This window comes from Anas platyrhynchos, chromosome 4 (assembly GCF_047663525.1).
Source record: "Anas platyrhynchos isolate ZD024472 breed Pekin duck chromosome 4, IASCAAS_PekinDuck_T2T, whole genome shotgun sequence".
NCBI lineage: Eukaryota > Metazoa > Chordata > Aves > Anseriformes > Anatidae > Anas > Anas platyrhynchos.
In genome coordinates, this window is record NC_092590.1 from 57,816,790 (window position 1) to 57,841,350 (window position 24,561).

Consider the following 24,561-nt stretch of genomic DNA (forward strand, 5'->3'; position numbering starts at 1 on the left):
GAAACTAATGTAGAATCATTTGAAACACTGACAAGAAAATGCTGATTCCTGCCAATTGCAAAGTGACTTTCAGGAAAATGTGTATTTATACAATTAATTTTCTGTGTTAACTAAATTGTACTGTAGAATCCTGTCTATTAGAACAATTCTATTAGAATTACCTGTCTATTAGAACATTTGAATAAGTAAGAATAAATTTAAAAATGTAACACTTTAGCTGCTCAAATTTAGTCTTCTAGCATATAGAAGACTTACCCTTTCCCGTTTCCATTAATTTCAAGTATAACTTAAAGTAAATCTCTAGACAGGGGTTTCTATTTTGACCTTTGTGTACTTTTTGGCAATCTTGAAATCATTTCAAAGGAAAATATATGTGATTTTGAGTGCTGTGTCTTTTCCCTTAATCTATAATATAGATATTACTTAAGATATATTTCACAACAAAAAATAATATTCCTTAGTAATTCATTTGTGTAACAAAAGCAGTCTTATAAGTGAGAACAACATCCTAGGCAAAAAAAAAAAAAAAAAAAAAAAAAAAAGTTTTATACTTGGTAGACACAGGAATATGTAGATCTCTATTGTAAAAAAATAAAAATGAATAATCTCATTTTCATTGCTAATATATAGAGAAAAGTTATTACTTCTCTTTAGTATATTGCTTTTTGGTTCTTTCTCATCTCAATATTCATTCATAAATGAGGAGCTTTTTAATGACACAAAAAGACTTAAGCCATATCAGATACTCGGAAATGTTCTTCAAAATCTATTAGTGGATTTTGTGTACCTGTTTGTACAAAATAAATAAATAAATAAATAGATAAATAAATAAATAAATAAAATATATCTAATAAAAATAATAATGCTTAGCAATAAAATAAAAAGCCAATTTATTGTCCAGAACAGCTGATTAAGTCAGTATGTATAATTGTGTTTTGAATATCTCCGAAGAAGGAGACTCAACAGCCTCTCTGGACAGCCTGTTCCATTGCTCTGTTACCTAAACTGTAAAGAAGTTCTTCCTCACATGGAGGCGAAACCTCCTGTGGTTCAATTTATACCCATTACCCCTTGTCTTACCACGTTGGCCACCACTGACAAGAGTTTGTCCCCATCCTCTTTTCATTGTCCCCTCAAGTATTTGTAAAGGTTGATAAGATCCCCTCTCAATAGTATAATAATTAGTAAATAATTAGTTTGTAAAAATTAGTAATTACTCGTAGTAATTATTAGTAAATACAAACTAGTAGCAAATGCTCATATTTGGGCAATCAAATCAAACCCAAAATGCAATGGTAGGTTCAGACTTGTATTTACTGGAGGATAAGAACTGGTAGGAAACGAAGAGAATGGGAAGGATGAACAAAAAGGAACACAAGCATTAGAATCATAAACATTTTCCCTCCATGTTTAGAACATTTATCTGTTGTACTGTGGTTATCCTATGGATTTTTAGCAGTTTTTTTATTAATGGATTTAATATTCAGTATTTTTAAAATCTAGGCATGCAAAAGGCAAAGGTTTTGCCGTTTTAATTAATTTAATGTTCTTTTCAATATTAAAAAAAAGACCTGATTTCATATTATAAATAAAAATGTAAAGCTTTAAATGAGGTTGTAAAATCAGTGCAGAACTTCAGATACATTTAGATACATTTTTCAGATACATTTTTAATTATTATCATTGCAAAACACTTGTTATCAACCTACTTGTCAAACCTACTTGTCTTGAGACACTTGAAATATTTGACCTGTTCTTCTTAGCAGGCTCAGTAAATATTTTTTTTTATTATTTTGTTGTTGCTTTTTCTTTGCTTGCACTTTTTTTTGTGGGGAAGGAGCGGGTGGGTAGGATTGTTTGTTTCTTTCTTTTTTTTGAACAGCAAGCCTGCTAGGCAAATGGAAGAAAGCTTCAAAGCTGTAATTTTTATAATGGCTGTTTGCTTGAGCTTGCTATAGCAAACACAGCTTACTTTAGTTGTACTAGATAAATCATTGTGGGAAAAAGCTACTTTGGTTCTTAGATTTTATATCAGCTAAGTTGTCCCCTTTGGTGTTTTAATTTAATGAAAGTAGTTAATTGATGCAGAAATAGCCTGACAAGGTTCAGGCAGCACTATTATTTGGAATGTCTGAGGCAGACCTGAAATATGATTTCTCTAACTTCCTAGTATAACATGAACTTGATTATAAACCTGATCTGCTGGGACAGAACACAGCCATCATTTTCTACTAGTGTTCATTAGTTTGGTTTGCGTCTTCATTATTTTGGTTTGCGCCTTCTTGAGGCCTTTCCAGAAGTGCAAGTCTTTAAATTACAGTCCCAATCTTGACACTGTAATGCATGTTAGCAGAAACTTCTGCTTGCACAGTGGCAATCTGAAGTCAACAGAGGTCTGTAACAGTTTGGAGATAGTCCTACATGACCTGCTTCATGGTATTAGCAGCCAAAGTCTAAAATGCTGAAATGTATTTGAGGAAGAATGCTTTTATATCATTCCATGCATTTCCATCCTAATTCATCTAGTGTTCTTTGTATTCCTTAATTTTATTAAACTATTCCATATGCTTTTTTTTTTTTTTTTTTTTTTTATGATTTCTGTAGTTCCCACTCTATAGAGTAGTTCCACTCTATAGAGTGGGAACTGTTACAAGTTAGTTCCTACCCTGGCTAACTGCATATTTATAATTATCATGTAATTGAATCCGCTCTTCAGTACAGTTTATCTGACATTTTTTGCCTGAAATTAAATTATGAACTAGAATCCAGAGAATTGAACAAACACCAGTACAGTAAGAATTGCTCCACTGTTCTTTCTGAACTGAAAAACATAATTATTGTGCTCTAATAGGAAAACTACTTGCTCAAACATAACCTGAATCAGGATGTTTCAGTCTATTGAATCTAAACTTACTCTATGTTTGAGTGAACTAATGGCCTAGTGCATAATTATGCAGGCATGTATAAGACAGCCTAAGTGAAGTCTAGTCTGACTTCCACACATTACAATTTTATATTAATTTCTTTTCCATGCCTGCTTAAAACAATCATTTAAAAATAGCTTTGATTTTTGTAAGTAAGTTGGTTGTTTTCCAATATTATCAGTTCTAAATTGATTTAGAAGCTTTCTTACGTAATGTTTAGAACTGAGGTTCTCTGGAGAATCCTGAATCCTGTCAGGATTCTGACAGGGAAGCTTCTCTGACAGCACTACGTTAAAGTCATTATACAGGGAAAATTAAATATTACTAGTTTGGAATGCAGATATTGATTACTTTAGAAATATTCTCATTTTCAATCATTATTTATCATGATAATGTCAGGATATTCATAATAGTTCACATGTGGTCATTAAACAGGTTTTTGGAGGATGATACAAAGCACAACAGAAAGTTTTTAAAATGCAGAAATAGAATTCTGATAAATTCCTTATTTCAGGGGTGACCAATGGCAAAATGTTGATACAAGGTAAGAGCATAAATAACAGCAGCAGACTTCTGTAGTGCTGCACTCATCCTGTGAGTGTGAATACAGTTAAGGAAGAAAGTGGAAGCAGCATCAAAGTGAGAGAAAGAAAGTGATGCAAATAAAGTGTATACTGCTTTTTCAGTTCTGTAAATTAGAGGGTCATCTGGAGGAAAGGAAAAGATCCATTACAGTCTTTGAGGGTTTAAGTTTCTGTACTTTCAAGGAAAAAAACAAACAAACAAACAACATATACATATATATAATAAACATAAGAAAATATCCACTTTTTTAAAAAAAAAAAAGTTATTATACTTATGTTTCTAATTTCCTTTTACTCTTTTGAAATATCTAAATAAATAAAAATAATAAAAATATAAAATGATCAAGAATATAACAAATATGATATTTTGTTTTCAAGTGGGCTTTGCTACAAATCACCTGCACTGAAGCAATTAGTATATTTGGGATTATTTTGGCATTAGAGAAATGATATTATCGAATTCCTTCTGTATTTCCCACAAGAATTAGGGGATTTTTTTGGTTATAGAAAAAGTATGAGAGTGTAATACTCTCTGTAGGTCAATAGTTAGAGAACTTAAAAAAAAAAAGGATTGGATTCAAGACCCTGTTTCAGTCTCTCTCTCTCTCTGCTTTATCCATTATTAAGAACTATTATAAGGCTACTATATTCAACATTTTGCTTTTGCATTTGGGAACTGTGGTGGTTTTACTCAGCTGGGCAGCTAAGCGCCACCACAACCTCTGTTTCACTCCCCCTCCTCAAAGGAAAAAAAAGAGAAAATACGATGAAAAGGGCTCAAAGTTTGAGATAAGGACAGGGAGATCAGTCTACAATCATCATCATGGGCAAAACAGACTCAGTGTAGGGAGATTTAATGTAATTTATTGCCTATTACTAACAAGCTAGAGCAATGAGAAACTAAAACTAAAAACAAACTAAAAACACTTTCCCCCCAAGCACTCTCTTCTACGCTCTCCACCCAAGCGATGCAGGGGAACGGGGAAAAGAGGGCTGCAGCCTGTCCCTAACACTTTGTCTCCACTGCTCCTTCATGATCACTCTGACTCTGCTCCACATTGGGTCCCTCCCATGGGATTCCATCCTTCCTGAACTGATCCTGTGTGGGGTTCCCACAGGCAGCAGCTCTTCAAGCACTGGGGCAGACTGCTCCAACCTCGGTCCCCCACAGGCGGCAGCTCCCCTCAGCCCCCTGCTCCTGTGTGGGTTCCTCTCCACGGGCTGCAGCTCCAGCCCAGGGCCTGTTCCTGCTCCATGGGCTGCAGCCTTCTCCAGGCCACATCCACCTGCTCCAACAGGGTCTCCTCCACGGGCTGTAGCGTGGAGATCTGCTCCATGTGGGACCCATGGGCTGCAGGGGGTCAGCCTGCTCCACCAGGGGCCTCTCCACTGGCCACAGGGGAACTTCAGCTCCAGCACCTGGAGCACCTCCTTCCCTCCTTCTGTACTGACCTTGGGGTCTGCAGGGCTGGTTCTCTCACAGTTTCTCACTCATCTGTCTCCCAGCTGCTGTTGCACAGCAGTTTTTTTCCTTTCTTAAACCCACTCTCCCAGAGGACCAACCAGCATCACTCACTGGCTCAGCTCTGGTCAGTGGCCTTTGAAGCTGTCTGGAACTCGCTCTGATCTGACAAGGGGCAGTCTCTTGTCACATAGGCCACCCCTGCTACCAAAACCTCGTCACGTAAATCCAACACAGGAACCAAGCACCCAGGTTATTTTTTCTATGGACCTTGTTCCAAAGTTCCCCTTAGCCTTTACTGAACAGACTGCAGTGGTGTTTGCTTGGGAAAGGGTGAAATCAAAAATTCTCACAAAAGAAAGAAATCTTTGAGAATTTTACAGAAAGTAATATTTTCCTATTAGTTAAGATATTTTTGCATAATGAAGTTACTTGCATTAACTGTAGAACTACAATAGCATTTTATTTTTGCATCATAAACTGGAAGATTTTCATCCTTTTTTAATTTAACAATAAATGCAAGAGTAATTTTTCTGCTTGGTTTTGTATTTCAGTTGGGATTTTACAGTGCAGTTCCTTATTGTATGTGTGTACATTTGAGTTCATCCATCTATAAACAGATACAAAGTGAAGGAACTGGTTTCTCAAAATAAATTTCCTTATTAAGCACATGCTATGCAAGCTAGCGCAGTGATAATACCAGTGTTCAGAACACAGCTATAAAGTCAATGCTACAGATTGCAGCACACTATATGTATCCTTCAAATACATACATAGCTGTTCTATCTCATTGTGAATATCAAAGTTTAACTTCATAATTTGTCCATGAGGACACAACAAGTTTGCAGAAAAACACTTTAATTTTCGAAGAAAGAAAAAAACCAACAAAACAGGAAGTGGCCACATTGTAGACAATTGGAGACAGATTTACAAGTGTCTTGTAAATTATCTTGCTGTTTTCTTGAGGAAAAGGATGGGGAAAAAAAGAATATATTCAAAATATTCAGCAAGTTTATCTGTAGCACTGACTGAAATAGGAACATATTTTCCCCAACTCTGGTCATTGTAGAAGTAGGTGATACCATGACTGTATGTTAATACAGTCAGTTTTTTTTCTAAACTACAAGTAGACTAATGCTTTTTAAAGGGAAAAACAAACAAACAAGCAAACAAACAACAACAACAAAACCCAACAAAACAGCAACAAAAAAAAAAAAAACAACTTTATAATTTCACATCTGTTAAAAAGAAAGAAGGTCATTTTTATCATAATTATTGACAACTCAGTTGTTCAAATGAGCAATATGGATGAGATGCAGATGCAATATATTATAAATTTACAGCTCAAAAAATACTGAAGTGTCAGTGGCTTGAAAATAATATTATAATAAAAGTACATATTGCTTACTTTTGTGACTGATTATCCAAAACAGTATATGAGGAATCTAAAGCAATTTGGTTTATGAAAGGCTTATTTGTTAAGCACTGGTAAGTATTTCCAAATTATCTGCTCTATCAGAATTAATGACCCATATTGCAATATGACAGAGTAGGTAACACTTATGAAATATAATTACAAATTGTAACCAAGCAAATATTCCCTTTAGCAGATACATTCTTAAGGCAATGTTAAACCTTGCTTTATATATATTACAGGTGGAACATGGCAGTAATCAAACTAAGATCAAAGTTAAAATTAGACCATTAACTTTGAGGTTCAAATAAATAATATAGATCAGCTTAAGAAGTTTTGTCATCAGAGGGCAACATCATTAAAGTATCTTAAGAGAGATAAATATTTTGATGAATAAGATTGAAAAAGCAAAATGAAATTAGTCAAGCTGGCAACAATTACATTTTAGCTTGGATTAAGAAAACTTTTCTCTATGAGTGTAATGTCCAGATTTCTACCAATATCTCATTGCTGTGTTCTTCATCCCTCCTCCATAGTAACACAAATCATTTCTGTGAGTTTAATGAAAGTGGTGTGAAATTAGGCAGATGGAACACTTTAATGATAATTTAGGATTAACTTCTGAGACAATACATTAAAATCACTATTGCAAAAGTACGTTACTGAAATGGGGAAAAAGGAAAAGGATCCCTCCAATAAATAGAATTAGGAGTAACAGACAAGCAGAGATTTGTCAGAAACTTGAAACACCTATGTATCTCAGGTTATGGGCAAGAAGGACTGTACTTGCGGTTCAAGTCTTTTTTTTTAACTGTAGAACTTGCCTGTAGAATGCTTTACCATTCTTAAACTAATGATTTCTCATTCACTCTTCTCATATACAGCTTTGTATTTTTAATGATAAGGCTAAATGTCATAAAGATAGGGTCAATCCAAGTGTTCCAAAAATTATCTGGTTTGGTCCTCAGAATTAGTAGCCTTTGAACTTTGGCTAAGTCAGTAGAAGATCTTCATTCTTACATATTTAGAAAGTAAGTTATGTGTAGGAAACATGATTTTGACTATTTAAATCTGTTTACATCTGCTGTTTTGTTACTGCTGCTTATTTGTCTCTCATTCAGTAATATACAAAGCATAATATATATGATGAATACCAAAAAATAATGTTAAAGAAGAGAAAAAATACATTTTTTCTAAAGTTTTCTGGTAAGAAAACTGTAGACTTTTCAAAACTGATTAGCTTGCATGTGACCGCTTACAGATTGATGCACATCACGAGGACCCATAGTACAAATACTTAAAAAGAAGTTAGGTTACTATAAGTCTACTAAGTTATTTCACCAGCACATCTGCTTCTTAAGAACTCATTCTGTCCAAGTATTTCCTCTCATATTATCTTTTCCCAGACATCAAAATCTTTGATTTACTGAGTTTTTGAGCCTGTGGAAGATGGAAGGGACAGAAGCAATAATTTTTTAAGGGATTCAGTTACAATTTTTTTTTTTTTTTTTTTTTTTTTTTTTGAGAGAGAGATTCTGAGGCTAGGGGATTATTACTGCACTGTAACAGTATTACAGTCTTATAACTCTCAGCTGACTACTGGATTTTAATGCATGTAGTTCAGACGTCCTCATTTCATAAATGGCAAAGATAGTTTGCAGGGGACTGCAGACTTTGTACCTCACCAGTTTGATTACTGTAAAAGGTTTAAGAGGCTGTAATAAATAACACTCATTTTACACATTTTGGTATGTGTATGTGTGCCAGTAGACCACCTGATAAAAAATAAAAGACCCTTAGTTGGACACAATTCGTCCTTTTTTGAGGATTCACAGAGGATTTGCGGTGAATCCTGAAGACAGTTTTGGGGCATTTTATCCTTTATTCATTAATGATATAATTAACTAGATACTCAAACACAGAAGATGATATCTGATCTGACAAAGCAGTCCTCGTTGAATTAAAATGATCTACTTTAGTTTGATGACAATCAAAACTATCCTAGATAGATTAAAGATAAATAATCCTTTCCTGGGAGGAAGGATGAGAAGATTTGGATTAGAAAATAAGATCTGGATCATCCCTGAAAGAAGCTGATGGTAAGATTATGTGTTTAATGAGCATGTTATCTTTGAATAGTGTAATCTAAAACAGGATCTGCACCAAGACAGAATGTCTGATGAAGTAAGTAAGGAAAGAATCCACAGCAAATCATCAAATTATTGGGAAGGAAATTTGGCTGTATGTGATTTCTTTTCATTTTTCATTTTTCTTTCAAAACCACTTCTGATAATGCTGTTTGTTTCACAAGTAGCAAATTTAAACATGCATTTTACCTTCTTTTGGTTCAAGTCAATGGTAATTGTTAATAATTGGCAAATATCAAGGCATTATAATGTAACAGTGTAATAGATATAAAATGTGAGTACTGCTGTGCATTACCTAGAGCCCTGATTTCCCAGCACATTCTCCACAGGGTGTGTTTCAACAGAACTGTGAGGGCCACTTGAAAGCAGCAGAAGTACTTTCCAGTAAACAATGAGTATTAGAAAGTAGTTAATATGTGTGTGAACCTAAGGCAAAGAAATTTTTTAAAGGCTTTTTGGCAATCTGTGAGCTATTGGCATTAATCCCCTTGCATTATAGTGTCTTAATCACTGAAGTGTGTAAACAGTGGTAGCACCCACTTCAAGCAATATATAAGGTCATGTAAGGAAAAATCACCTCAGGATGCAAGTTCATGACTGTTAGCTAGCATGTGTTTTTCATCAGATTTAAGAAAACAAAACAAAACAAAATAAAACAATCTACATTACTTGTGAAGCTCAGACGAGACTGAACTTTGTGCTCATCATTGCTATAATAAATGATTAAAAATAAATTATTTAACAGCTGATGGGAATAAGCAGTAACATATCTTTAAAGGGCCTTTCTTTTTAGTAAGCTGTCATACAATAGAAACTCTAGAACAATCATTTGTTTTTATGTTTCTGATTCTGGTTTTGTTTTCTGTTTAGCTATAGTACTTACTATAACTAAGAAGTGTTGAATATTCCTCATATCACTTCATTCTTAGGAATCCTTTATTAAGCCCATTTCTTTTCTTTGCAGCTGCTTGTTATTCTTTGAAGTTACATCTCCTCAGGCTCTTCAATATTTTCTATTGACTCTTCTCACTTTAATTTAATTACTTTTTCTTTTTCTGAGACTTTAAAGAAATGAAAAGTATTCTCCATATATAGAGGCTGTACCAAAATATATTTCTTGCTTGACCTTTAAATATTAAAAGATGAGCAAAAGTATCTTGAAATATACTTAAACATTGGATCTGATTTTTATTTTTTTGAAGACATTAAAAATGTATATTCTTTTTGAAGTTAGGTTGCTGTTACATGCAGAAGCTATGAATAAAATCAATAGTAAACAGCAGATTTAGTCATAATATAATATAACAAATGGGAATATAGTCCCTGAAAGTGAAACAAAATGAGGGGGAGGACTTAAAAATTGCTAAGAGATAATACAGGGATTCTCTAGTGGCCCTTCTTCAGAAAAGAAACTACAGATCAGTCAAAATTTTGATTCTCATAAGGACAATGAAGTAAAAGGGTATCTTTCATTTTGGTATCTTTTGCAATGGGGTACATTGTTAGGACTCAGATAAAAGTTGAAAATTGTTGTGAAATTCTGGTGTGATAGAATAAAAAAATGCAGTCTCCATTTAAAAAAAAAAAAACTAATTTTCTGTTCTTCATAATCATTCAGTAGACAGCAGTCCAATTATACTCTCATACAAATGAAATAATTTATTTAAAACTCTCCTATTAACTTCATGTACTGTAAGGTGAGGGGGACATCGTTTATATAGGAAGACACTGAATATTAAGAAAAGTGTGCATTATTTTTAGTAAAATCTAAAGTTTTGGCAAGATATGGGATTAGAAATATGGCAACAGATAATGTTCTGAATAGGCAAGCAAACATGAAATTACTCTTATTCTTATCTTTCCTTTATTTGAAATATTCAGCAGTTTTATCCACGAACTGATGATTTATGTCCCTTGAAAATTTTTCCAAAGGTCCACAGGTGTACATTTACATGGCTGACACCTAAAAGATTGTTGTACCTGCACTGCTTCCTCAGTGATGATTCTTATAATTTTGATCTTCTGTTCCTAACAAAATAATTTTTAAAATATTTTTTGTGCAGCTATTGGAAGTGTATAGTGCCATTTTAAATGACTCCTGACCACTGCTGAAGAAAGAATCTCGGGTGGATCTTATCAATGTATATACCCAAAGGGAGGGTGCAAAGAAGACCAGCAAGGCGCAGTGGTGCCAAGTCCCAAGAGAAGAGGCAGTGAACACAAGCTGGAACACGAGTCTAAGAATCGGGAAGCACTTCTTTACTATGTGAGTGACAGAGCACTGCCCAGAGAGGTTGTGAAGATCATCAAAAGCCATCTGAATATGGTCCTGTGCAACCGGCTCTTGCTGTCCCTGCTTAAGGAAGGGGTTGGACCAGATGGGCTCCAGAGGTCCCTGCCAACCTCAACTATTCTGTGATTCTGTGATCTGTGATCTGCCCCATGCAGATGTTTCAGACAACATAAGAAATCTAAAGTGCTTAGGTTAGGCAATTGAATCACTCCCCAAGTTGTTCCAGTATTGACAGTTGTCTGAATTTGAACTCTGAACAGGAGATTATTCTCCTGGAAAGAAGAAAGCATATTAGCAAATGACATTCATGTTAACATTGCTCATTTAGATTCCCAACTGAAAGATACTGACACATCCCTTATTCAAAGTAAGATCTCCCTCATAACTAAGGACTTAAGAACTGACTGACTGCCTTTATGAACTCAATCATTTATATCCTTGAAAATTCTTATTCTGCTGACACCTAACTTTTAAGCCATAAAATGTTTGTAAAATAGTACAAGTATCAAATGTTCTACTCAGCTAATATCTTCTTCTTGCTGGTAGCTGAACTGCTTTCTTTTTAAAGTCATAGACATCCTTGAAAACTATGGTTGTGCACACATAACTCTTTGTTTCTTCAGAATGCTTAGGGGATTAGTTATAGAAAAGTGTTTAGAAGGTTGTAAGTGTTTATTAACAATTCATAAGCATCTATTATTGTGGCTTACTTCCTGTATTGCAGATGTTGATTGCAAATACATTCATTGTATTCAATATGTTCATTGACTTCCAGTTAATTTTATGTCATTAAAAAGTCAATAAGCTGCTTGAATTCTGATTTGGTGTAACCTACATGAACTGAGTATTTTTGTCTACAACAGTATCTAGCACACATACTATTTATCTACTTCAAATCTGACTGAAATGGGTATATCAAATTGCTTAGCCCATATTATCAGTTTCATTGTTAAGATCCACATGCTTAAGTTCTGCATGCAAAATGCACTATTCAGAAAAGCACTATTCAGGAGTGCTATGTACATCAGTATTAAAAAATGATATCTATATGCTTTTAAACTTTGAACTTATGCTGATTGGAGACTAGGATAATTGCTCTACAAAGTCTGTTTTTGTTGTAAGAATTTCTGTCTCAGTAAAGTCACAGTTTATTTCCAGTTTGGGCTATATTGATACATGGCTGATGTGCAGCTATCAAGAGCACCTTTAATCTTTAAATTATTTTTCATACTAAAAAACCAACCAACCAAAGTCTATACCAAAATCTATTCCAAAATCTATTAACATTTATGCTCTACTTAGGAAGTTTCAATTTGCCAAGTAAAAATTAACCAAATTAATTCAATCATGAGTTTTATTTCAGACAGAAACTCTGATAACTTACTGTTTTCATAAAGTTGTTATCACAGATACTCATTGCGTACGTCCCTTCCCTTCCCTTCCCTTCCCTTCCCTTCCCTTCCCTTCCCTTCCCTTCCCTTCCCTTCCCTTCCCTTCCCTTCCCTTCCCTTCCCTTCCCTTCCCTTCCCTTCCCTTCCCTTCCCTTCCCTTCCCTTCCCTTCCCTTCCCTTCCCTTCCCTTCCCTTCCCTTCCCTTCCCTTCCCTTCCCTTCCCTTCCCTTCCCTTCCCTTCCCTTCCCTTCCCTTCCCTTCCCTTCCCTTCCCTTCCCTTCCCAACTTCAGAAACAGTTTATGAGTTTGACACTCAGAAACAGTGGATGCAACTTTCTATAGATAACCTTTTTAAGTGCCAAAGTTTTTTTATTCTGACTTTCTTCTTAATTTTCTTTTTTGCAGAAAGGAAATATTTTTATATTTGACATGCTTTAAAAATTGTATCTTCCGTTTTTGTACATCTGTAATATGCACATTAGTGTAAATACATAGATAATCACTATGTCAAAGTGCTGATATAGTTTATTCACTCAATGAACCCCTAGAAGAGATTCTCTTTTCCTGTACAAGTCCCCTTTCATTCATTCAATTTCCCTAGTTATGAGACTTTCATGACACTGTTCTGTGTTGTTCCCCATACAGAAAGTTACCTTTCTGTATTCTTGTAGATCATAACTTCAGATATATAATTTACCTCAATACAGTTCATTGCACTAGTGGATGAACAACATTATATCTTCTTTTTCTCCTTCCTGACAAAGAAAAAAAAAAAAAGAACAAAAGACCACACAGTATTCTGTTTTGTATACTGTTATTTCATGATTCCAGAAGGATTGACTTCAGTTATATGTAATTATGTAGTTACAAGTACATTTTCCCTATGTACAATAGACCCTCTCCCTCTATGTCTGTTGAGAATGAACATGATCATTCATCAGGTTAAGTTATGCCAATATCTTTGTTTTCATTCACACTAATTTCCTTTTGTACACAGTCCCTTCTTCTGAGAATGGGCAGATCATTTTCAATTTGCATTGTTGCTTTTGATTTCACACGTTAAAATACTATATTAGTGTTTCCCTTGTCCCTGTTACAGCTTTACAGTACTGACAATCATTTCTCAGTGTGAATTGAAGACACCCTTTCAATATACATGCACCCCCTCGACCCCCTCAACATGGTGTTAATATATTTAAAATAACCATGATGTCTGCATGGTCAGATATATATACATGTATATAGATATAGATATATAGTCAAAAAAGATGGACACACCCTTCAGGTGTTTTCAAAGCACCGTTTAATGTTTAAAAAAAATCTTAAAAGTTATGTAAGTTGTTGTAAAGAGATATATTTGTTTTTATGGTAGTTTGCATCAAAGTTCCATGCTGTTTGTAGATATTTTTTCACAACCTTTCTCCAAACATTTGCAATATTAATTTTTATATGTAAATATGAGGCTTTCCTTTTAGAAGAAGCATTACCAACAATTATTTCCTTTGTAGGTTTATATATTATTGATTCTGCATATATTAGAACATATATAAGCAAGTCGATGGGGCCAGATGGGATCCACCCGAGGATACTGAGAGAACTGGCAGAGGAGCTGGCCAAGCCGCTTGCCATCATTTATCAACAGTCCTTGATATCGGGGGAGGTCCCAGTCGACTGGTGGCTAGCAAATGTGACACCCATCTACAAGAAGGGCCGGAGGGTAGACCCGGGAAACTATAGGCCTGTCAGTTTGATCAGGCCCAGTCAGCATGGGTTTATGAAAGACAGGTCCTGCTTGATGAACCTGATCTCCTTCTATGACAAAGTGACATGCTTGGTGGATGAGGGAAATGCTGTGGATGTGGTCTACCTTGTCTTCAGCAAGGCTTTTGACACTGTTTCCCACAGCATTCTCCTCAAGAAACTGTCTGCTCATGGCTCAGACTGGTGTACGCTTCATTGGATTAAAAACAGGCTTGATAGCCGGGCCCAAAGAGTTGTGGTGAACAGAGTCAAACCCAGTTAGAGGCTGGTCACTAGTGGCATCCTCCAGGGCTCGATACTGGGGCCAGTCCTCTTTAATATAGTTATTGATGAACTGGATGAGGGGATTGAGTGCACCCTCATTAAGTTTGCAGAAGACACCAAGTTAGGTGCGTGTGTTGATCTGCTCGAGGATAGGAAGGCTCTGCAGGAGGATCTGGATAGGCTGCACCGATGGGCTGAGGTCAACTGCATGAAGTTCAACAAGGCCAAGTGCTGGGTCCTGCACCTGGGGTGCAATAACCCCAAGCAGAGCTACAGGCTGGGAGATGAGTGGCTGGAAAGCTGCCTGGCAGAGAAGGACCTGCGAGCATTAGTTAATAGTTGGTTGAATATGAGCCAGCAGTGTGCTCAGGTGGCCAAGAAGGCCAACACCATCCTGGCTTGCATAAGAAGCAGTGTGGCCAGCAGGGCTAGGGAAGTGATTGTCCCCCTGTACTTGGCTCTGGTGAGGCCGCACCTCAAGTACTGTGTTCAGTTTTGGGCCCCTCACTACAAGAAGGACATCGAGGTGCTCGAGAGAGTCCAGAGAAGGGCAACAAAGCTGGTGAGCAGTCTGGAGAACAAGTCCTACGAGGAGCAGCTGAGGGAGCTGGGTTTGTTCAGCCTGGAGAAAAGGAGGCTCAGGAGTGACCTTATCGCTCTTTATAAGTACTTTAAAGGAGGCTGTAGCGAGGTGGGGGTTGGTCTATTCTCCCATGTTCCTGGTGACAGGACAAGGGGGAATAGGCTAAAGTTGTGCCAGGGGAGTTTTAGGTTGGATATTAGGAAGAACTTCTTTACTGAGAGGGTTGTGAGGCATTGGAATGGGCTGCCCAGGGAAGTGGTGGAGTCACCATCCCTGGAGGTCAATAAAAGATGTTTAGATGTTGAACTTAGCGATATGGTTTAAGTGGAAGACTTGTTAGTGTTAGGTCAGAGATTGGACTCGATGATCTTGAGGTCTCTTCCAACCTAGACGATTCTGTGATTCTGTGATGTCAAACATGACAAAATACCAAGTACAAGGCAGAGATGTAAACAAATTGTTCCCTTGTTTTAGTATTTTATAATATTTTAAGATGTCCTGTGATGTTTAATTATTTCCTGTGGAGGATTTTAATATCAGAAGGCTGCATATTTTTCAGATCAGTTTACTTTATCTCAAAGGAGACAATTGCACTAGATAAAGCACAAGTATGTAGTTTCTTGGCTCTAAGCTTCATCTTTGACCATCAATAGAGACTTCAGGTTATACTTCTCTTCATGACCTTGAACAACCTTCTAGTTGCCAGCTTGATCCGTAATGGCAAGTATATTTAAATGATTTATATATATGTATAAATTTGCAACATTTATTGCTCAGTTTAATGCTTTTTATTTTTCTCATTCATGTTGCACTTAGGAAACCGCTACCTACTCAGCAGTTATTTACCTATGTTGTACTTTTCTTTTTCTTTTTTTTTTTTTTTTTTTCCAGGCAAAGTCTTCTCTTTTTTAGCATGTCCCCTAAGAAAATAACTCTATAACTCTATATACCATATTGCCATTAACCCTAATATACATACTTGTGCTGAAATTCAATATGGATGCCCAAGCCTAAATAAATAAATAAAAACATTTAAAAACTGACATCAAAATAAATACTTGACTGGAAAAAAAAAGTTCACGATACCTCTATGAAAGCATAGAAGGAACTCAACTTTTACAAGACACCAGAAAAAAAAAAAAAAAAAGGAAAGATGTCTATCACAAGATGCTAAACAGTATGCTAAACATGATAAACAATTTGAGTTTTTATTTCATGTTTTGTTATGTTTAAAAAATACAAAAATAAAAAATGTATCTTGAAAGTAATAATTTTGTCCATAGCTTCAAGATTGCTTATACTAGGACGGTGGATTGTGCTAGTTTTGAATATGAAAAATTCACATAGTTGTATTCATGTAAGAATTTAAAGAGCTATATATATTTAAATGGCATTACTCTAACCAGTTCCCAAAGGAATAATTAATACCTCGACTTAGATCATCTCTGGCAGATGAAATCATGTTTTTCACGTGGCATCTTAGACTATTACTTTGTGTAGGTGTTAGAGGAGCAAAAGGTTCATCAGTTTCAATGTCTGGCATGCACATCTGATGCCCAGGGGACTTGAAAGACAACACTGGAAAGAAACCTGCTCTCACTCTCTGGTTACTTACTTCCAAATTGTTAATGGTCTCAATAGACATACTACACAGAATGTGTGACTTATTAATTGTGGCCTCTCCTATGTGAAATTGCCTGCATATATTTGAAAGAGTTTCTTAAACATCAAATCATTTTAAAGACATAGAGTCATTAATGGTGTTGTATCACTATATTGTCACTAGAGATGCTGCTGTAGTATAAGATCTAATTTGTTTTTGTGTTTTTGTTTTGTTTTTAGTGATGTATTCTGAATATCATAGATATTCTGTCTAGTTTCTATTTTAAATATTATTGCTTAAAAGAATGGAACAGTTTGCTATTTCTCAATTAAATTGTGGTTGTTAATCACTTCTAATGAGTTGACAGTGGCTTTTAAAAAATTCTATGTATTTTTGTTTGTTTGTTTGTTTTACTAACATAATTTTGGGCTAACATCAGGCTAAATTCTGTCTGATGTTTCTGTATTCCTCAGAGATATATTAAAAATATTACATTCAAGATAAGTGAATAATATGTTGAGGGAGATTCAAAAGTAATATGATGTTTGTTTAACTATTGAATATATTAATCTATTCAGCATAATATTTTGTGTGTGTGTGTTTTAAACTAGTGCAGTTACTAAACAGAACCAGATTAATCTCTAACATTTAAATATAACTGAATATCCCCTGAACCAAAGGGCAAATGTAGAATTTTCTGCCTAGAACAAAACATTTGAAAAGGTTTCATCAGCAGGGAGGTGGAAACAGTTTAATGTAAGAGTGTCTGCAATTAATAATGTTGTTTCTAGTTGGAGGGTTAATTTACTGAGCACCGTTGTCTTTTTTATTTTTTTCTTAAAAACAAAAACAACAACAAAAAAACATATTTTGGAAAATGCCTTTCATGGATCCCATGTATCCTTGTAACATAACATAAATCAACATGAGAAGTTTCTAACACACAAATGACAAAATGGTATTTTTTTTTTCCCCTGTTCCAGTTCTTAATGAATTTAGATTTTCAGGTCAAAACAGTTATAATCTCAATAGCATGCATTTGGCAGTGAATGAAGACCGTTTGCATTGTATTTCTGATCATTTAAATGTTTTGCATTTGTTTTTCGTATGAACATTCAGAGTTTGTCTCCAAACAACAAATTATTTTTTTTCCTAGAAGGACTGGTGTACTATTCTGTATAGACAACAAAATTGTTTTGGACTACAACAGATGCATGTTTTCTAATAAACTAATCAGACTTGCAGAGAGACAAAGAAAGAGTCTTAATGGAGTTCTGAATATAGAGATTGTGCTGGTTAAGATTCTTTCATGAGATTTTCTAAAAATCTTTTTAGGTTCCACTAATCTTTCAAGTAGATTAATATTGCTCCTTATCTTATTATCCTTCATTAGGATAATGAAGTCAGCCTTGTAACTCTGGAATAATTTTTATCTGAGAATTTAGATTTCTGAAGGCCCAGTTTTAAAGCACTGCTCATTTCACCCTGTATATGCCTACACTGTACATTCAAGGGAGTGGCTGCTACTAAAAGTTCTTTTAGCATGGTACCATTGGTATAGTTCCTCTGTGTTAAAACAGGCAATACTAAGACTAGATGTGTGGGCACTGCTGTGTTTCCTGTACACCTCAGCACTCTGATCTAATCTCCAAAGCCCACACCAGAATCTTCCTCCTGACTAACTTTGTATTTTGAATCAGCATATGCTGAACAATGAATTCTGACAGCGTTCAGACACAACATAAGGAATGGGTCCATCCTACACACTACAATCTACATATTTTATTTTACTTATTTTTTACCAGTGGGAAGAAGTTATCAGACAAATGAAATTACCTACAGAAGGAATGAGGTTATACTACACTAAAATAGTATGATATACCTTTATAAGACTGCATAAACTACATCTTTTTAAACTAAGTATTTTAGCAATAAACATCGATGTCTAACTTTCCAGAAGATTTATAGATTAACTAGGGTGCATGTGTTGAAACAGCTGTAGAAGACAAACTAGGCAAAAAAGATAAAGCAACTTTTCAAGAAGAAATTTCAGGAATGAATCTTGAATTGTTAATTTACTGTACATAAGCTAGTCTTCTGTGCAAAATAGTAGAACTTTATTTGCTTAATTTTTAAATTTTCCAAAACATAAAAAAGTAGTGTTGAGGAAATCCTCATTGTTACATAGGCCTGAACCACTGAAAATTTTCTTGAACAAACTAAGAATGATAGACAGCAAGTGAGATAATGCAAATAATTTAACAACAACAAGAAAGCAAATTAAGAATAGTGATAAGGATGATGATGATAACAATGTCCTAGGAATCTATGTGAAATTCATGTTCCCTAAAAAGATCAAAAGATCTACCAATATTTTATATTTCAAAATGTTAATCTTCAGACTATGAAGACAGCCCAAAATCATAAAGAAAATAAAAGAAAAAAAAAAAAAAAAAAAAAAAAGGCAAGAAAATACAGAAGCAAGAAAGCAAGAAAAGCCAAACATTTTGCAGTGAGGTGCAGAAACGGCCTTTACAAAGGAAAGTAAACTGTTTAATGTTGAAACAAATGTCATAAGTATATTTATGTATACTTATGTTTATACTTTATACTTTTTTAATAGTTGTATACAACTATACAGCTGCATAAATTTACTCAGACAGAGGTTGTCATTACAGTTGCTAGACTTTTGTTTTCCAAGTACAATGAAACTTGGGTCTTGTCTGAGTAATATAGAACAATTCATTTCAAAATTCTTGGTGGTGCCAGTGAGATAGCATTGTTTTTCAGCCTTTAATGAAGATACTTCTTTTATCACCATTCTAGAAAGGTCAGGACATTTCATACCTCAGGGCCTTTCTACTTATGCTTCTTTACCGTCCTGCCAGAAAACAACAAAGAATAAAACATCTTTTGAATGTGACTGCAGATCAGAAAAAGTACTTTTATATCCATAACATCTGAATGAAATATGACAAGTGCTGTTACCCTGTGTTTTGTATTGGTGGTTCTTTTTAGAACTGGATATATATATATATATTTGTATGGATAGAAAGAGTAGGTCTTCTTTGCATTGCTTTTTGTTCAGTGCCAATGTAGTAGTGGAGGAGAAAAGCTCAAGCAGGTTGAAAGCACTGCTTAAAACATCCATTAAGCTAAATTCCTTAAATATAATCATAACCATAAAACAATTTACTGGCTATATACTATATGATCTGTACTATGTACTGTGTTCTGTCTCTATATGCCCCAGATCTTCAGATGGAGATGATTTTTATTTTCTATATACAGAATTAGCAGTGTTTTATGGTTTGTGTTTCTTTCCCTCCCATCTCTGATAGAAAAAATTCCATTTTCTCTTTTATGTGAAAATCCACAATTTTGAATGGTTCAACACTGAAAGATAGGTAAAAAAGCTTTAAGTTAAAAAAAAAAAGTTTTTTTAAAAGCTTTTTTAAAAAAAATAACGTTTTTTTTTTTTTCTTAAGAAAAGCTTAAATCTTTTGTTCATTGCAGTTCTCTCTGCCAAATCACAATGACCTTCTTACAGTTTCCATTAAAAAAATAAAACTCAGTATTTCATATTCTAAATGTGAATTTAAACTATTTTTTATAAGGAAACACAAATTTAAATTCCTCACGTATCTACTGTAATCATTAGTATTAGAGCAGCAACTATAGCAGTAACCAAACCATCTTTTGATAGTTTAAAAAATGACATATGATAATAGTTACAAAACAAATAACCAGATCAAAATATCAAAAAATTGTTTTAATAATTTTAGATATTACTAACGCTTTCAAAAGTAATGCATTTGAACAGCTGTATCTTTTAATACAAAACATTTTTAACTTCATATTTACAACATACTTCCAACAGCAATATTAAATTGTATCCAGTCACTCAGTTGCTAATGGTATTTTTAGACACCTATTGTTTAAATAAAAAAGATTTAAGAATGGCCTTTTATAATACCTTTATAAAGCTAAAGAATAGGCTTTGTGTAATAAAATTGTTTTCCAGTTCTATAAAGTACTGTAAAAGCTTAAAATGTTATAATTTTAGTAAATTTTTGATTAAGAATGGTGCCTGAATGATTGAAAAATTGCACTTCTTTGTTTGAAAAATAGTATTTCAGTCTTTAAGAACTAAAGAGAACTTATTATAGTTATAATCTAGGCTTTTAATTTTTGATTCATTATGTCTGCAGATAAATTTGTACTTTCAATTATCATTTTTCCAATTTATCAATAAATATATTTTTCATTATTCCAGTGTCTTAATTACATATTTTTAATAAGAATATTTTCCCTTAGTAGGAAAAATAGTTATTTTGAAAGTAAAAGCAATATTTTTCACACACATGATCTTTTGATAAAGAAAATTTTTATTATAAACAATTGTTTTCTCAAAAGATTAGCAGATTGCATAACCAAGCCTTGCATTATTATAGTTGTTATTGCATATTAAAAACAATTAACTATATCATTCTGGCTTATGTAACATCGTTACATCACAGCACTGTAAACAGTTATGTGAAAGCTGCATGTAGCATACATTAGTTTTACTGTAAGCTTCACTGCCTCATAACAGCATCCAACAGCAAGGGGAGCTCTAAGACAACCTGGAGTAAGCTGACAAACGAGAGAAGATTAGAAATACAGTCAGGAAAAGACAGAGTTTGGAAACAAGATTTGGAATGGGGGAGGGACGTAGCTGTTATTCATCATAAATGAAGCAGCCAGAGTTGTTTACAAAGTCCATGAAAAAGAAAAGAAAAGAAAAAAGTGTAGGAAACTCAGAGAAGCAGCCAAGTGACTAAATAGAAATAGTCCAAGCACTTAAAAAAAAATCTAGCTTAAAATATGAGAGATGACAAAGAGCTAAGAAAACCTCCTAGATACGATGTAGTGTGTAGGCAGTGGTTGAAATAAGTAGCCAATCAGATGTAGATTTTTCCATCTGGTATAAAATTGTACCTATGAATTACAAAAATACTTTGCTTTCAAGTCTGAAGCAAAGGCTATATGAAGAGATGTGGTGCTTATTTTCACACAAAGGAAAGAAAATTATGTTAGATCATTTCATGTACATAGAATTAGTCTTTCATAAACATGCTGAACTGGTTCATTTTCAGATCATCTGCATTAAGTTCATGATGGTAACTTCTGACCTAAATCAGAAAAAAAAAAAAAAAAAAAGCAAAAAAAACACGACTATCTATCAAGCATTGGATCTGTAACAGCCTAGTAATTATTATTGACATCAAGGTACTAATTAAAACATTTAATGAAGAGTTTCCATTATTTGGGTCTGTATCTAGCATGCAGATAATGGAATAGCACTAATAATTAACACCGTTGAGTATTAATAATGCAAAATTATTTGAAGTATAATAATTTTGAATTTCAGTCATCCATAAATAAATAAATAAATAAATAAAGAGCTTCATTTTTAGTCACTGTAAACCATAGTGTAGGTTTCAGTAGACACATGTTTTTTCATCACAGAAAAAACTGGCTAACTGCCTATTGCAAGAAGATCACATACTTGTGCATATGAAAATACACAATGATATTTGCATTGATATCTGGTAACTACTGCAGTTACCTATTAATTTAACTACTACTATTTTCTGGCTGATACTGTGGAGTGGATTATGACATAAAAATGTATGTGAATTATCTGAAATTTTGTTACAAATTTAAAATCTATATCCCACAAATGTGATTAGACCCATGTGGATTTGTACCAGATGATAATTTTTCTGTCAGTCCCAATTCAAAATGTTCTAATATATATATATAATATAACCATCAGTTCAGTGGTAATCGCCTTGGGTAAGGGAGGTTGCCCTAGTTAACAAATACTAGTTTGATACAATAAAATAATCTGGGATATATTTGCATATATATGATGCACTATCTCACTAGTGATATGATACTTCAATTGATAAAGATTTTACTAGGTACTCTGCAGTAATGACTTATCACAGGATTAAACTTGTCCTCCATGAAGCTGTGATGAGTATAGATATATGCTGTTAGACCAAGGTTGTTTGTTTTGACTAATTGTGTTCTTCATGTTTTTTGTTTGTTTGATTTTTCTTATGGAAATGTAGAAAATATAAAATAATAATAATAGTAATAATAGTATAACAATAACAATAATAAGTTTCCAGGTGATAACTTGATTCAAATAGATTTTGTTATAGATTAGATACTTTACCTTCTCTTTATCTACTGATGATAGGAAATGTGCTTCTAAATTGGAGTGGTAGCAAGTGTTATTCATCAACTTAATAAAGAACTTTCATTACTCTGGTTTGTTGATTTAAATACATTTTAAAAAATCAAAAGATTGAACATTCTTGTTAGTAAATTCCCACACCTGATGACATCTTAAATATTTCATTAATTTATCTTAAATTTCCATTGACTTCATTCAGCATTAACCTTATGTATGTGACTCTATTTCAGAAGGAATGCATGGAGGAGACTGACATTTTGACATTTTGCTATATAGCAAACTGCAAAAATCTAAAATAATCTTTCAGTCATGGTTAGATGCCCAACCTGACACATTTAAACTTAAACATACAAGATACATTGAGTCACAGTAATACTCTGACCATCCTTCACAAAGGCAGCTAAGGGCTATCAAAATGTTGACAAACATTTTAGTTATGAAAAAGAAACTGAATGTGACTGTGAATTCAATCAAAAGCAAGGAATTTAAAGAGGAATATAGCTTCTCAGGAGCTGTGTTGCTAGTCTGACCCATGGTTCTTTCTGAAATGTACTGTAAAGGTCAGGGAAACAGTTTGAAATGCTACTCTTATACAGTCCTTTTAATTTCCATGGTATATTCATGTAATAATTACACCAGCATATTAAAAAGTATACATATATATATTTGTTTTCATCAGAGACTGATTGTGTTATACACAATGGAGGGGGGGAGAGAAGGAGGTTATACATATCTACATCATGAAGTATTTGGAAAATGAAAACATTAAAAAAATTGTAAAACTGAAAAAATCGAGTTTGATGGATCTTTTAACAAATTCCATCATTCCTTCTATCTGTTTCTACAGTGGAGAATTACTTATTTGCCTTAGTGTCTTTAGTTGAAAGTCCCATTATATGTGAAAGAGCTACACTAAAAAGGTATATCCTGAGGTTATTTTATTTATTTGTTTATCTGGGAGGATTTTTGGTTGTTTGTTTTGTATTTGTTTATTTAAAGCCTGATCCCATTTCTTTTCAAAACAATATTAATTCAAGAGCTGATGGAAAATCTACCTTTTTTTTCCTATCCCCAACTCTGACTCCCCTTGCATAAGCAAACAATTATTCTCCTGGTTTAGTAACTGTAAAGCAATAAACACTACTGCAGTCTAGATAACTGTAACTGAATCCTGATTTTGCTTCAGTGGTTCTGGAAAACACTACTTTAGGCGTCTGCTTTCCATTGAGAGAAGTAGAGTTTCCATTGGAACCTGGTTCCTATTGATCCTTTTCAACATTCATATATCCTCTGTTAGGGTATACCCTTCAAGTTAGCTGAAATTGTGAGCTTAGGATGCCTCTCATGCTCTGTCACAGACAAATTCTTTCTAACATCTGTCAAGGGCCAAAATGGTTCTTACAGCTGCCAGCTTAGTGGCAGAGCGGCTTTTGAGTCTCCTCAGTTTGAGCTATCCTTAGAGACCTTATTTAAGTAGCCTTATTTAACATTCCTCATAAATACATATAAATTTACCTTAAAAGGTCTTTACTACTAGGCATAATATCATGGAAAAGTGGAGAACAGTTTTTACCTAGTCTCTTAAGCACTGTTAAGAAACTGTTTACCAGATTTGAAAATAGAAATACAGGCAAATAGGATAATATAGCCTGATCAAGGAAAGCAGTTGAAAGAAAATTTTATTTGTGATGGTTTTAGAATTGGGACTCACATAGATAAGTTATATCTCCAGGCATAGTCTTCCCAGGCAGGAATATTTCCTTAGAGCATTGTTCCAAGGCACAATGAGCTTCAATAATGCAGTTGTTGTCAGCCTCTAAAAACATATTCCTAACCTAGCGTGGAGGTTTGTCTCACTCCCTCTTTGCACTCTCTGCACAACCTA